The sequence below is a fragment of the Microtus pennsylvanicus genome, chromosome 3, assembly GCF_037038515.1.
Source record: "Microtus pennsylvanicus isolate mMicPen1 chromosome 3, mMicPen1.hap1, whole genome shotgun sequence".
NCBI lineage: Eukaryota > Metazoa > Chordata > Mammalia > Rodentia > Cricetidae > Microtus > Microtus pennsylvanicus.
The window spans coordinates 76,113,498-76,130,142 of record NC_134581.1 but is presented as its reverse complement, the minus strand read 5'-3'; the positions used below and the strand labels follow the sequence as shown (position 1 = coordinate 76,130,142).

The 16,645-nt window shown below is 45.7% G+C and overlaps 1 non-coding gene across 1 annotated transcript; it reads left to right on the top strand.

The window, feature by feature from the left end:
- Positions 1-2,614: 2,614 nt before the first annotated feature.
- Positions 2,615-2,740, top strand: LOC142847457 (U6atac minor spliceosomal RNA). Its single transcript, XR_012910209.1, has one exon. It is a non-coding gene; the product is annotated as a U6atac minor spliceosomal RNA (small nuclear RNA).
- The last annotated feature ends 13,905 nt before the right edge of the window (positions 2,741-16,645 follow it).

Sequence of the window (16,645 nt, the reverse complement as noted above, 5' to 3'; positions counted from 1 at the left end):
AGAGGCAGAGGCAGGCGGATCTCTGTGAGTTGGAGGCCAGTTTCTACAGAGCTACTTCTAGGACAGCCAGGGCTACCAAAGAAATCCTGTCTTGAAAAACAAACAAAAAATGAGCTGGTGGTAGTGGCAGGTGGCACATACCTTTAATCCCAGCACTCGGAGAGCAGAAGCAGGCAGATCTTTGTAGTTTGAGGACAGCCTGGTCTACAGAGAGAGTTCCAGCACAGCCAGGGCTACACAGAGACACCCTGGCAAAACAACACTAAGACAAACAAAAAGAAATGAGTTCGTGTGAGTTGGAGAGATGGATCAGCAGTTAAGAGCACTTGCTCTTCAGTTCCCAGCAAAGCTTCTCATGACAGCCTGTAACTCCAGCTTCAGGGCATCTGATGCCCTCTTCTGGTCTCCATGGGCACCAGGCACCCAGCTGGTGTACATACAAACATGCAGGCATAACCCTCCTATACATAAAATAAAGTAAATTCCAAGGTTCAAGTATCTAAGAAAAACTGAATAAATGAAGTGTGTGTGTGTGTGTGTGTGTGTGAGAGAGAGAGAGAGAGAGAGAGAGAGAGAGAGAGAGAGAGAGAAAGAGAGAGAGAGAGAGAGAGAAAGAGTTATTACTAGGCTGCCTATATCAGAAAACAGGTAAAAGGAAAATATTAAGAGAACCAACAGAAGACAGAGGATTGATGATATCTTTATACACTTCCATTTACTAGCAAAGAGGAAAGAAAGATAATTAGTATGAGAATAAAAGAACATATTTTGATTTTTTTTTAAAGAAATTTAAAGACAGGAAGAATTGAGTCTATCAACTTAAGGAGGACTGAAGAAAAGGGAAAGACCAGATGTAGAACACATCTGTAATCTCAACCCTAGAGAGACAGAGACAGGAGGATCAGGAGTTCGAGACAAATCTAGGTTACATGAGTTCAAAGTTAGCTTGGGCTACAGAGCAAGAACCTGTCTCGAAACAAAAGGAGACAAACAAACAAATAAACAAAAAAATTGGAAAGAAAAATGGCTTGGTGTACATAAGGTTAAGTTCTGAAGTTCTTATTAAGAACTGAAGTTCACATTCTCCATTCCCTCACACCCTTCCAAATACTCCCCAAGCCACTATTATCTGACTGCCACCTGTGCTGAAATCATGGCCACCAGAGACCCGGGATTTTCTTTCCTGTCGTGTTATGTATTTACTTTGGTCTTTAGAGACAGGGCCTCAGAGCCTAGGCTGACCTTGTACTTGCTATGTGGCCCAGAATAGCCTCAGATTAATGATCCTTTTGTCTCAGTTTCCCAAGTACTGGGATTATAGATGTAAACTACCATGGCAAGCTCAGACAATGATGACTTTCCTTTCTTTATATTCAATTGTGTGTGTGTGTGTGTGTGTGCGCGCGCACGCACGCTCACATGCCTAAGTGTATGTGTATTGGTCAGAGGACAGCTTCTGGGAATTGACTCTCTCTTTCCACCAGATTGGCCATGGGATCAGTCTCAGTTCTCATTTCCCTGACCTTTCTGTCTGAGATCCTTGTCTCTCTCTGTTGCATAAATTCTCATTGGTCTTAATAATAAAAACCCAGAGCCAGATATTGGTGTACATGCTGAAAGATCAGAGAGAAAAAGGAGCAAGTCACAGCCAACTCTTAACCTTGCTAACACCTCAGCCAAAAAAAGGACTGAGCTCCTCCTGTCTCCTCGCGCCTTATAATCCTTTCTCTACCCAGCCATATCACTTCCTGTCTGTCTGTCAGTACAGAACTCAAGACCTCTATTGTTAACTCGTGTCTAGCTCCGCCCTCTGATCTTCAGACAAGCTTTATTTGTTAGAGCACAAAGTATCATCACATCTCTCTATCTACAAATGGCGGTTTCTCAGAGCCATATTCTTAGACTGCCTTTATTTTCATTAGTTTATGTGTTAATTCACATCCCAAAGTTCTGCTGCCTGGAAGGCTGTAGGTGCCGAGGATATAGGTAAACATCCATGTGCTCACTTGACGTGGGATTCCTTCCTAAGCAGCCTGCCTACTCCCCAAACTGCGCATCTAGCACTAAACACCATTCTGGATTTCAGACACACTTACCTAATGCTTTGTTGAGTATCTTCTCTAGTACGTCCTGTGCTGAATGCCTCTTTGCTCTGGTTTGCCTCTCGTGTTCCCTTTCCTAAGCACCCTGCCATGTACTGCTGTTCTCCACAGCATTTCTCAGTACTGTGCTCTGATGCTGAACTTCTCAAGATGGAAATCTGATTGTGGTCCTTTAAAATACTTCAGTAAACTTAGCCTTTTCAAGATCCTCCGCTGACTCTACCCTTTGCCTCCTGTGGCCCTGCCTTGCTGAATTCATCCTCTGTAGCTGCTCAGAGCTGTCTGATCCTGCTTTGGTGCCCATCATCTTCCCTTTCCCATCCCCTTGGCGGGCTTCTAGTCCAGTATCACTCTCTACACCCCAGCCTTGCTCAGCTTCTCCTGGGGGGTCCCTCACATGCAGTCTAGACAGATGCTTGCTGCTGATCTCACCGCATCTTGAGCTTGTATGGCTTGTGATTACTTATTTTGTTAGCCCTTCCACTGGACTCTTAGAGGTAGGAAATGGAGCCGTGTCGTACGTATGAGGGAGAGAAGTTCCGCCCTCCTGGTAAAGACAGAAGAAGCCCTTAGGTCTAATAACACATGGACAGTGATGGTATTGCCAACTGCTTTGTGGCATCTAACCACTGTTGTGCCTCCACCGCCGTGTGATACACGCCTGGACTCAAAAGATGCGCAGAGCACAGTTTTAGACAGCTTTCAGCTCTCACTGGGGATGTAGCTCTGTAATAGAGTACTTGGCAGGCAAGCGTGAGGTCCTAGGTTCAATCCCTGGCAGAGGGAAAACAATCTATAAACGTGCTTTTTTATTATTATTAATTATTTTGGTTCTTTGACACAGAATCTCACATTGTAGGTTTTGCTGGCTGGCTTAGAACTCACTCTGTAGCTCAGACTGACCTTGAATTCATATCAATCAGTCTCCCAAGTACTAAGATTATAAGCACACACCTTATATCTTGCTAGGAAGTATGTCTTATAAAACTTCAGATGCCTGTCAAGGCATCTCAGTGGTAAAGGCACTGGCCATGCAACCCTAAATGAACTAGAATCTCATCCCAGAACACGCAAGAGAAGTTGAGAATCAACTTCTGATCTCTGCCTCTGTTTCTCTGGCTGGCAGCAGGCGAGATATTTCTTTTTCTTCTTTCAGACCAGGCAAGATGGCTCATACCTGTAACCCTAGCACTTAGATGTGGGAGCAAGGTAGGGAGTTTGAGGTCAGCCTTGACTGCATAGTAAGTTCTAGGCCAGTCTAGAATGAAACCCTGTTTCAATAACTAAATAAATAGGGGCTGAAGAAAAGGCTCAGGGTTGAGAGTGCTAACAGCTGTCTGTAACTCCAGTTCTAGGGAATCCAAGCCTTCTGGCCTTTGTAGGCTCCAGGCACATGTGTGGTACACAAAGATATATGCAGGCAAAATGTCCATATGCATCAAATAATAAATAAATTTCCTCATTATATTCTTTAATCTGGCAACTTCATCTCCTGCACTGTGAGGCCTGAGGCTGGAGAGAAGACTCTGCAGTTAAGAGTATATATTGCCCTTGCAGAGGACCTGGGCTCAGTTCCCAGCACTCGTGCAGGGCAGCTCACAGCTGCCTGTAACTCACAACTACCTGCAGCTCCAGGGGCATCTGATGCTTCTGTCCTCTCTGGCCACCCACTCTCATGTTCACACACAGACATACAGACATACAATTAAATAAATATTTTTTAAAAGGCAATGGTGGTGCATACCTTTAAATCCAACACTTGTAAAGCAGAAACAGGCAAATCTCTGTGAGGTCAAGGTCGGTCCAGTCTAAAAAGCTAGTTCTAGGACAGCCAGAGCTACACAAAGAAACCCTTTCTCAAAAAATCAAATAAATAAAGTTGTGAAGGTCACATAGGATAGGACTTTGAGTGGGCTCATTAATCATCATATAAATCTGACTTTAAATCATCCAGCCGGAAACTGCTCATTTCCAGAGCCACACCCATTTTTATCATCCCTGCTCATTCTTCCTTTATATTGTCATTGCTATGGTTCCAGGAAATGGAAACATTCTGTTTGCTCTAAATTACCTTGAAAAAGTTTGTTTGATCTATCCTTACCAAGTAATGTTTGCTTTGTTTTTAATACAAGTTAAAAAAAAACAAAACTGGGACGGGGGAATAAAACTGACAGTATTATCCCTAAACGAGATGTCTGTCTGTTTATAAAAGTCATGCTTCAATCTAAATGTGTGGTTTAAGATTACCTGCAGTGATCCAGCCAATTCTCTAAGGCTAACAGGACCACAGCTCAGTAGATCTAATTCAGAACAAAATTTTATCCATAGATGGGATGGAAAATCTAGGTGAGGATTAAGGTCATGGCCAAGGTACAAGAGGAGGAGGAAGTCTGAGTTAATTATAACCTTGGTTTTGCCTTCTTAATTCCAGGAAGCTGTCCCTTAGCTAGGTGGACAATGTGTTGATTGAGGCACATTCTTAGAGGCATTAGAAGCTACCAGTTCTTGAGTTCTGAGATGTATTTCATAAGGGACAATGTCAGTATTGAGCAACTAGATATCTGTCATTTAAGAAGACCTTTGAGCAAGGATTTGGTTATTTTCTTTCTGGCAATGATAACTGGCCTGAAAGATTTCCAAAGCCATCACTCTCAAAACCAGTTGAGTAAAGGTAATTTGGCATGTTTTTGTTGTTTAAAGTGCTGGGAATTAGCATGGAGGGCCTGGATATATGAGGCCAAGACTATATTCCCACATGCTATCCAGAGCTAAATTTCCAGCCCCTTGACATGTTTTTGAATAATATCATAATGGATATTTTAAAAACATTTTTACATTACGTGTGTGTATATGTGTGTGCAAGGGTGTCATAACTTGTGTGCATGTGGAGGCTGAAGGACAATTTCTGAGCGTTAACTCTCTTTTTCCTTTGTGTGGGTACAAGCTTGGGGCTAGCTCCTTTACCTGATGAACCGCATCACCGGCTGGCATTACATTTATTTGCTAATTTTTAAGACTTTAGAAATTATTGCCAGCTAGCCAATGGTGGCGCAGGCCTTTAATCCCAGTACTCGGGAGGCAGAGGCAGGCAGATCTCTGTGAATTCAAGGCCAGCCTTGTCTACACAGTGAGCTCTGGGACAGCCGGGGCTACACAGAAAAACCCTGTCTTGAAAAACAAACAAACAAACAATCTATTCTGGATTGAGAGTGGGCTCAATGGTAAAGAGCGCGTGTTGTTTCCCAAAGGACTGGGGTTCAATTCAAAGCACCCACATGGCAGCTCACAACCATCTGTAATAGCAGCTCCAGGAGATTCACTGCCCTTTTCTGGCATCCACAGGCACCAAGCATGCATATGATGTATAGACATACATGCAGGCAAAGTGCCCATACATTATAGAATAAAAATAAAATTAAAACTGCTATCTCAGCACAATGTATACATGTATTTAACCATCACATGGCACTCCGTAAGTACCTATAGTTTTGTTGTTATTTTGTCTATTTTTTTGAGATGGGTTTCTCTACTGCCTGCCTCTGCCTTCAGAGTGCTGGGATTAAAGGCATATACAATATCACCACCTGGGAAAATTTTTATGTTTTTATGTATCTATTCAAAATAATTTAATTTACAAATACAGCAGTGGACAATTGTATAAAGCATAATTATAGTAGGATATAATAGGGCACACCTTTAATCCCAGCACTCAGGAGGCAGAGGCAGGTGATCTTTGTAAGTTCGAGACCAGCCTGGTCTACAAATCAAGTTCCAGGACAGCCAGGACTACACAGAGAAACCTTGTCTCATAAAACCAAGCAACTACAACAAAACAAAAAATCATACTCTGGGGGCTGGAGAGACAGCTCAGCGGTTAAGAGCACTGACCGCTCTTTCAGAGGATTTAGGTTCAATTTTCAGCACCCACATAGCAGCTAGCAACAACTTTCTGTAACTCCAAGGTCTGACACCCTCACACAGACATACATGCAGGCAAAACACCATGCAAATAAAAACAATACACTGGGTGGTAGTGGCATATGCTTTGAATCCCAGCACTTGGGAGGCAGAGGCAGGTGGATCTCTGTGAGTTCGATGCCAGTCTAGTCTACAATAACTAGTTCCAGGATAGCTAAGGCTGTTACACAAAGAACTCCTATCTAGAAAAAAAAATTAAATAAACAAATAATTAAAAATCATGCTCACCGCTTACCGTTTGTGAGGCGACAAAAAACAGAAAAACAAAACAATGAGAAATGGCCACCATTACACAAACCAAAGACTTCACGCTCTGTGTGTACACATGTATGTAGATACATATGGAAGTCAGATGTCAACCTTGGGGTTTATTTCCTATGGGTGGTCCACTTTTTATTTGTGACAGAATCTCTCACTGCTCTTTTTTTTTTTAAAGATGTATTTATTTATTATGTACACAGTGTTCTGTCAGAAGAGGGCACCAGACCTCATTTAGCCACCATGTGGTTGCTGGGAAGAACAGACAGTGCTCTTAACGTCTGTACCATCCATCCTCCAGCCCCTCTCTCTGGTTTTGGCCTAACCAAGTAGGCTAGGCTGGCTGGCCAGAAAGCCACAGGGATCTGTCTGATTCTGTCATCCTAGTGCTGGGGTTACTGTTGTTGTTGTTATTATTATTGTTGTTGTTTTTCAAGACAGAGTTTCTTTGTGTAGCCTTGATTCTCCTAGAACTAGCTCTATAGACCAAGGCTGGCCCTGAACTCACATAGATCTGCCTGATTCTGCCTCCTGACTGATGGGATTAAAGGTGAATATCACCACAGCCTTGCCCAGTGATGGGATTAGAAATGCATGTCAGTATGTTGTATTTTTTTTGTTATTATTGTTTGTTTGTTTTCTTTTTTTAAAATATTTATTTATTTATTATGTATACAATATTCTGTCTGTGTATGTCTGCAGGACAGAAGAGGGCATCAGACGTCATTACAGATGGTTGTGAGCCACCATGTGGTTGCCGGGAATTGAACTCAGGACCTTTGGAAGAGCAGGCAATGCTCTTAACCACTGAGCCATCTCTCCAGCCCATGTTTGTTTGTTTTCTGAGACGAGGTCTATGTTGCACTAGCTGGCCTGAAATCCTGTGTAGATCAGACTAGCCTGGAATGCACAGAGATCTGCCTGCCTCAGTTTCTCCAGTCTTGACGTTAAAACTGTGTGCCACACTCCTCCTGGCACACTTGGTTTTTGAATATGGGTGCTAGGATTGAACTCATCACTTCGCTGACAGAGCTATCTCCCTATCTCTAAGACTTTGCACTCTAACACAAAAATCTAAGCCTAAACCAGGTATGGTGACTTACTCCTGTAAAGTCGGAGGAGTCTGAGGCAGAAGGATTGATGTAAGGCCAGCCTGGGATACATACACATTGGGACCCCATCTCTATAAACCAAACCAAACAAATAATGATGTGCTGGCTTATGTGTGTCTTATGTCAATTTGACAAAGCTAAAGTTATCTAAAAGGAGGGACCCTCAATTGAGAAAATCCCCCCCATAGGATCCATATATAGAACATTTTCTTAGTGATTGACGAATGAGGGTCCAGCCCATTGTGGGTGGTGCTGTCCCTGAACTGGTGGTCCTGGGTGCTATAAGAAAGTAGGCTGAGCAAGCATGTTAAACAAGCCAGTACTAGCAGCCCCCTCCACAGCCTCTGCATCAGCTCCTGCCTCCAGGTTTCTGCCATGCTTGAGTTCCTGTCCTGACTTCCTCCAGTGATGGACTATGATCTGGAAGGGTAAGCCAGATAAACTCTTCCCTTTCCCGAGTTGCTTTTGATCATGGTGTTTCATCACAGCAATAGAAACTCTAAGAAAAATGACAATAAAAAGCTGAGTGTGGACAGCCCAGGCTTTCTAAAGACATCCACAGGCCGAGCTGGGTTCTCCTGGCCCGGGCTATTTGAAGAATCCACAGGCCCATTATTGTGAGCAAATATATGGTGTAGAAATGGGAGAGAAAGAGATGTGAACCAGTTCATGTGCTGTGGAAAGAAGCAGAATTGAAGCAACAAAGGCAGTGAGGAACAGGCTGATGTGGGTGGCCTGCTAGCCAGGGGCTATGGTGGTATCTGGGCCCCAGCTGTTGATAAGGGTCATGTCTGGGTCTGTGGTCCTACCCTCGACAGGGTCTGTGTTGACATCGTGGCTCATGTTGCCACCTAAGACCATATGATGCCTGGGGTCTGAGCTGCCACCTGTGGCCATGTTGGTGTCTAAGGATGGTGCCACCACAGGGGCTATGCCGATCTGAGTGGCCTGCTCTGCCACCTGGTGCCATGGGGACATCTGGGCCCCAACTGCCACTGAGGGCCATGTCTGGGTCCATGGCTTTATTGCAGCAAGGGTTTGTGTTTCTGTCCATTGCTCCTGTTACCACTGAAGGATGCCCAGGGTCTGACCTGCCATCTGAGGCCATGTTGGTATCTGAGGGCCATGTTACTGCCAGGACATACTGATCTGGGTGGCCTGTGTTGCCACCCAGGACCATGTCTGGGCTCATGGCCCTGCCAAAGCCCATTTGATAGTCTGTGGTTCCTGTTACCACCAAAGGCCACGTAGCTACCTGGGGCCTGGGCCACATCTGGGGCTATGTTGTCTCCCAGGGCCATGCTGCCACTGGGGCCATGCTGTCTGAGTGAACTGTGCTGCTACCTGGGGTCATGGTGACATCCGGGCTCAGACTAATGCTGAGGACCATGTCTGAGTCTGTGGTCCTACTACAGCTGGAGTCTATGTCAATGACCGTGGCCTGTGTTGCCACCAAAGACCATACGGATGTCTGAGGTCTAGACTGCCATGTGTGGCCATGTTGAAGTCTGAGGGCCATGCCACCACAGGGCCCACGCAGATCTAAGTGGTCTGAGCTGCCACTTGGGGCCGTGGTGAACATCCAGGCTCAAGCTCTGCCAAGGCCCATGTCTGGGTCCATGGTTCTGTGGCAGCTGGGATTTGTGTTGATCTCTGCTGTGACCCATGTTACCACAGAGGGCCACAGGAACTGTGTGTGTTGAAATCCAAGGGGCATGCTGAGCTAGCACTGCCCTTTGCTGGCCCTGGGAGAGCTGACCTTCCCCTTCCCTGGCGGCTACAGCAGAGGAGCTGGCCCCACACTCAGGATGGGCAAGACGGGAGGCCCCAGTGGCCCAAATCAGCTGCCGCGGGATAGTCGAGAGGCGTTTCACTGAGGGTACAGTGATGATGGTGTATCAGAAATCGGAGCCCTTCAACCAGGCAGCAACTCATCGCCGTGTGTATTTGCGAGTAAAGCTGAGTGGACAGAAGGGTAGAGCAGGACACACGGAGCTTCAGTGCCACTAAGAGGAATGGAGAGATGTTGGAGCGGAGGGAAAGATGGATCATCAAAATGTTTTGTTTGTAGGCCGGGCGGTGGTGGCGCACGGCTTTAATCCCAGCACTCAGGAGGCAGAGGAAGGCGGATCTCTGGGAGTTCGAGGCCAGCCTGGTCTACAAGAGCTAGTTCCGGGATGGGCACCAAAGCTACAGAGAAACCTTGTCTTGAAAAACCAAAAAAAAGTTTTGTTTGTTTTGTTTTTAATTAATATATTTAGAATTTGGGGGAGATATTATGGGGATAAAGGTGGATATGCAGGGCCTGGGAAATGAGCAGGATTGGGGTGCATGATGTGAAAGTCCCAAGAATCAATAAAAAATTATGTTTTGAAAAAAGCTGTGTGGGGGATGTGGGGGAGGGGGAAAGGGGGAAATGGGGTTGAAATGTAAAATGAAAAAAAAATTTAACTAAAAAAATAACAACTGAGTGTGAGCTGGCAGTGGCAGAAGACACCACACCTTTAATCCCAGCATTTGAGAGGCAAAGGCAGGCAGATCTCTCTGAGTTCAAGGCCAGCCTGGTCTACAGAGTGAGTTCCAGGACAGCCAGGGCTACACAGAGAAACCCTGTCTTTAAAAACAATGCTAGGGGGGCTGGAGAGATGGCTCAGTGATTAAGAGCGTTGCCTGCTCTTCCAAAGGTCTTGAGTTCAATTCCCAGCAACCACATGGTGGCTCATAACCATCTGTAATGAGGTCTGGTGCCCTCTTCTGGCCTGCAGGCATACACACAGATAGACTATTGTATACATAATAAATAATAAATAAATATTTAAAATAAATAAATAAAAACAATGCTAGGCATGGTGGCACATGGCTTTAATTCCAGTATCACTTGGGAGGCAGAGCCAGGCAGATCTCTGTGGGTTCGAGGCCAGCCTGGTCTACGAAATGAGTTCCAGGACAGCCAAAGATACACAGATGTAAAGATACCTGTTTCAAAACCTGCTACCCCTCCCCCAAAACAAAACAAAACAAAACACAAACAAACAAAAAGCTGAGCTTGTGCGGTGGCATGTCCTTGTAAACTCAGCATGCACAAAGCAGAGGCAGGAGAATCACTGTAAGTTGGAGGCCAGCTTGATCTACATAGAGAGATATAGCTTGTGACAGAGTGAAACCCTGTCTCAAAAATCTGAAATAAATATTTTCTTAAAAAAGTAAATCTAAATTGAAAGGGTTGTGGAGCTAGTCCAGCGGGTAACTATGTAAGCATGAGACCCCCAGTTAAATCCCCCAGAATCCCATGTAAAAAGCTGGGCATGTTCTCATACACCTGTAACCTCAACTCTGGGAGAAGAGGGCATAGAAGAAGAGTCAGAGACGGGGGGGGGGGATTGCTAGAGCCTGCTGGCTGCCAGGCTGGCTCCAGGTACAAGGAGAGACCTGTCTGAAGAGAATAAAGTGGAGAATGACAGCGCTCTAATGTTCTGGGTTCTTCAAATGACCACAGGTGCACACCCCCACATATGTGCATTTTCACATACACATATACCACGTTCAAACACATTACTACATACATGATAATAATAAATAGATGTAAAAAAGTTAAAGCGGCTGGATGCACCCTTTAACCCCAGCACTCGGGAGGCAGAGGCAGGCGGATCTCTGTTAGTTCGAAGCCAGCCTGGTCTGCAAGAGCTAGTTCCAGGACAGGCTCCAAAGCTACAGAGAACCCTGTCTCAAAAAAACAACAAAAAAAAAGTTAAAGCAAAAAGGTTTTACAAGTAAAAAATTAAGCCAGGCAGTGGTGACACACACCATTTTAATCCCAGCACTTTGGAGGCAGGAGGATCTCTGTAAATTCAAGGCCAGCTTGGTTGAACATAGTGAGTTCCAGGACAGCCAGGGCTATACAGAGAAATCCTGTCTTGAAAAAGGAAACAAACAAAAAAACAGGGATAAAATAGTTTGCCATTGTAGGCTGTGGTAGTCACTTGGATATCATATAATAAACCGACGTATACAAGGTAGACAAAACTGCAATAAGGCGCAAGTGAACCCCCATTGTTAGTGTTTACTTGATTCCTGGTCTTTCATTTTCCCCACCAGTCCTGCATTACCTGACTTTGCTCCATGACTCCGAGTGTCACTAGACTTGGTAGTCACTCTCCCACGGTGGTGTTCTCATTGATGGTGTATTAGAACACTTACCAGTTTGCTTTTGTTTGAAGCAGGATCTACTTGGCAGTTCTGTTAGCCTAGAACTCCCCTGTTGATGGCTGGAATTGAACGTAGAGCCATCCTTTTGTCTCTGCTTTAAGAGTGCTGGCATTAGAGGTGCTGCTACCATATTTGGGTTCATTAACTTGCTTTATTGAGTCCCCTACCCTCTTGAGACCCAGAGTGGGATGACATCAGGGTAAAAGTGCGGGCTGTCCTTAGGGGAAATGGTAGATAGTTTAACATGTAAGCTATAATTCCAAACCACACAACAGTGTTTTAATTGCTTTGAATTTGACAACACGGGCACTGGAGTTTCTGAAGACAACCTTTCTTGCTTCTCACAAGAAGAACAAGGTATAATTCTCATCCATGCCCATCCGTAGGGTGCATGTTGAAAATCCTATAAAGAAAAGCATGTTACTCATGGTGTTCTCTCAGCGGCACCGAGGATGTACCCTGAAGTGCAGGCTTGGCAAAGAAAGAGTTCAGATGGTCGGTTTCGGAGGCATTCCAGGGATTTTTCAGGAGTCTATTGTGTAAGTCCTCTGTCAAGGCTCTTCAGCTGCCCACCTCCTGGCTCCTCCTTCCTAGGCCGCAGGCAGAGGCATCCCTGCATGAACAGCCAGGCAAGCAACACCGTGAACCAGCATCCAAATCGGTTTGAACACAGGAGGTTGAGATTCGGGAGTGACTCAGCTGGCACCGGCTCTGGAGCAGGCTCAGCCTGCAGGCCTTCAGGAAGTGAGTCCCCCGGGGCCTGCATCTCCCCCTGTGGCAGGCTGCCATCAAACCCTGCTGTTATCAGCCCAGGACCAAACACAGCAAGTGGAGTCTGCTTTTCTCGTCGCTTGAAACCCTACTGTATACAGGCCAGATAATGTGATAGGCTAGGATTGCAAAGAGACTTGGATACCATGTCTTCCTTAAGAAGCATAGCGAGGGACGTAAAGGTAAACACAGCACTACAGTGCAATGATGTGAGCTGTACAAGGCCTCCTTGGGCAGGCAAGGGGGGCAGTTTGGGAAAATCTGAAGAGACTTCTCAAAAGAGGTGATGAACTGAAGAAGGGAGACCTGTGATGTGCCAGGTAGAAGGGGCAGGTCCTGGGGTGGAGGGGGAGTGTTTGTAAAACATGGATCCTGGAGGGGTACATTTATTCTGTCCATCGCAATGTGTATGGATGAGTTCTGTGTGCTTGGAGCTTGCAATCTGCAGCACCTAGTTCAGGCCAAAGTGTCCCACTTGCTGTGTTTGGTCCTGGGCTGATAAACAGCAGGGTTTGGTGGCAGCCTGCCACAGGGGGAGATGCAGGCCCCCGGGGACTCACTTCCTGAAGGCCTGCAGGCTGAGCCTGCTCCAGAGCCGGTGCCAGCTGACTCACTCCTGCATCTATATTTATATGGGTGCAAACAGTGGTAGGTGTGGAGATAATGTCTCGGAAGTGGAAGCTCTCCAACTGCTTACATTTTCTTAGTCAAGTGGGAAGCAAGATCATCTGTCGATGGAAATAATCATGGCCTAAGGAAGAAAAATACAACATGATTGGCAGGCCTTATGAAGTGCTGTCTTGAGGGTCTGACTGTGGGTATGAAATGGAACCAGTCATCTCAATTGTTTTCTCCAGCTTCACTTAGCTTCATGGGTGAAGAAGCGTAGAGTAGTTAAGGCAGTTGGATTAAACCGAGGATGTGGTTTTGGCAGATGAGTTCCATGGTGAGAGGCAAGGAAATTGAGGGTGTGTTCTAAAGAATGATAACCACAGACTATAGACCATAAATAAATTTGGAAAATGAGGGAAAAGTCAGGGTTCTGAGGATGAGTTTGCTCATGGTCAAAGTGTATTCAGATAAATGCAGTTGAGCATTTGCAGGAATGAGCTGGCGGGTGGTCAGACAGGGATGCTACGTTTTAAGGCTATGGGAAGAAGTGCTAGCGGAAGGTGAAAGGATAATGTTGGGGAGTTTGGAGAGGAGCTGAGAGCTCGGGCTGTTGGATCATTTGTGTGGATTTTTCTCAAAGTTAAGCATGCTTTAGAATTACATGGAAAGCCAACAAAACGCAGACTGCAAGTTTCTACTTCCAGGTTTTCTGGGATAGAACCTGGGAACTTTCATTTCTAAGCTCCTTGGTGAGGGCTGGCAAGATGGCTCAGCATGTAAGGGCACTTGCCTCCAATCTGAAGACCTGAGACTGATCCCTGGACACCACATTTTGGGAGAGAATTAGCTCCTACATGTTATCCTCTCTTCACCACAAGTGTTCCACAAACATATAAAATAAATAATTTTTAAAAAGTATTCTTGGTAAAAGTGATGCTACTGTGGTCCAGGGACCATTGTTTGGAAACCAGTGCCCCACATCTATGTTGAAATTGCCAAGTAGTATAGCAGTGGTTCTCAACCTGTGGGTCGTGACCCCTCATGGGAGGTGTGTCACATATCAGACATCCTACACATCCGATACTTACACTGCGATTCGTGACAGTAGTAAAATTACAGTTATGAAATAGCAACCAAGTAATTTTCTGGCTGAAGGCACCATGACATGAAGAACTGTATTGAAGGATCGCAGTGTTAGGAGGCTCAGAGCCACTGTTATAAGAGTGATAATGAACCAAGAGACAAAATGGGCAAGAGAAAAAGGGGATGATCTGGTGATCCGGAGGCAACCATAGGCAGTAGTAGACAATCACATGACTTAATATTTAAAGTGGTGTTTTTATGAGAACTGATTAGAAACCATGTGACCAAACAATATTTGGAAGCTGAAAATGGGATTAAGGCAAAGTCAAAGATAGATTGTCAAGGGCCATGTGTGCAGTGTGCTAATTAGTATGGGGGCTTCTGTGTGTGTACAGGAAAGTGCACTGCTATGGCGTGTCCCTGGTGCACTGTGCTGGAACTCATCACCAGAGGGCACAGTCAGGGCAATTCGTGTCCTTGTAGAAATGAAAATCAAGCTAATTAAGGGATAAGAAATACCACAAAGCTATATGGTATTTAGGGTTAGGAAGATTGCTGCCTAAGAGGCAATAAATCTTGGCATAGCTTGAAAGTGGCTCAAAACAGAGTTGAGGCAGCAGGAAAGCAGGATGATCTATGGAAATACACCTCGGGGGCATCGGTCTAGCGGGGATCGTGAGCGTAGCTGGGACAGACTGCAGCAGAGCACTGCTGCGTGGACCCCATTCGTGCTTCCTTCCTTACTACCCACAAGTCCTAGCCAGTCCTCACTGTTGCCCCTGCTCAGAGCTCGACCTTTGATTTGTTAGGAGGGTAAATTCTAAATGTAATGCGTCTTAAAGAAAGTGGGAGGTTAAATGAGAGTCAGTACAAGTGTTTTAAAAATATAAACAGCTAGTTGGGTGGTGGTGGCACACAACTTTAAACCCAGCACTCGGGAGGCAGAGGCTGAGGCAGGAGGATCTCTGAGAGTTCCACATCAGCTCATCTACCATAGTGAGCTCAATGCCAGTCGAGGCTACCAGGTCTCCCTCTCTCCCTCCCTCTCTCTCTCTCTCTCTCTCTCTCTCTCTCTCTCTCTCTCTCTCTCTCTCTCTCCTCTCCTGTCTCTGTTGGCAGCACTGGTGATCAAACCCAGGGCCTTGTTCATACGAGGCAGGTGCTCTACCCCTAGGGGTTGCTTTCCCAGGGGTCTCTGTTTTGTAGCCCTAGCTGGCCTCTGCTTCTGAAGTGTTGGGATTCCGTGTGTGCAGCATTGTTTGCCTTCACATTACTCTTAAAATAATGAAGAGTCTGAGGCTGGAGAGATGACAAGCAGTTAAGAGCACTTGGTTCCTGGCACCAGTATGGTGGCTCCAACCATTTGTAACCCCAGTTGCAGGAGATCCAACACTCTCTTTTAGACCTCCTTGAGCACCAGGCACACATTTGGTGCACATAAGTACTTGAAGGCAAAACATTCCCACACATAAAAAGTCTGCAAAAAAGCAAAGCAAGACTCAACAAAAAGTCTTTGCTGTTTACTGACATTATGTGTTTGTTTTGTTTTTGAGACAGAATTTCTCTGTAGCTTTGGAGTCTGCCCTGGAACTGGCTCTCTAGACCAGTCTGCCTTCAAATTCAGAGATCTTCCCTCAACTTCTCAAGTGCTGGGATTATAGGCCACGTGTCACAGGCCTGGTTTATGCAATGCTGAGTATTGAGCCCAAGGCCTTGTGTGTGCCAGGCAAGACATCTGCCAACTGAGCTGCACATCTCCAGTCCTGATCAAATCCTTTTCCTAAAAAGAAATTGTATTGGCAGACGAGTACGGCTGGGCACATGTGAAGGTCAGTGGACACCTCGCAGGAGCTGCTTCTCTCCTTAACCATGTGTGTTCCAGGGACTTGAATTTAAGTATCAGGTTTGGTGGCAAGTAGCTTTACCCACTGAGTCATCTTTCTGGCTCCATGGAATAGCCAGGCTGGCCCCAGGACCCTTCTGCTTAAGAATCTCAGCATATCCAGCTGCTGGATACAACCAGGCAGAGCAATTCTCAATATGGCATAAAAGGTGTTTCATGTTCTCAACATTCTGGCTTTACCCCTTACTCCTGTCCCGTCCACTACTTCAGACATACTATTGTTCCAGAGTGCCCACTGTGCCAGAAATTTCAGCTGTGCTGCCTTTTCTGTTCTTCTCTGAGGGTTTCTGTGTGTAACAGCTCTGGCTGTCTTGGAACTCACTCGGTAGACTAGGCTGGCTTCAAACTCAAGAGATCCACCTGCCAGGCTGGTCTACAAAGTGAGCTCCAGGATGGCCAGGGCTGTTACACAGAAAAAGCCCGTATCAAAGAACAAATCTGTCTATCTATGTATCTAAAATTTTTTTGTGTATGGTGTTTCACCTACATTGCATGTGTGTCTGCTCACTTTGTGTATGCCTGGTGCCCAGAGGCCAGAAGTGGGCACTGGATTCCCTGGACCTGGAGTTAAGAGATGGTTGTTAGCTGCCACGAGGGTGCTGGGATTTGAACCTGGGTTT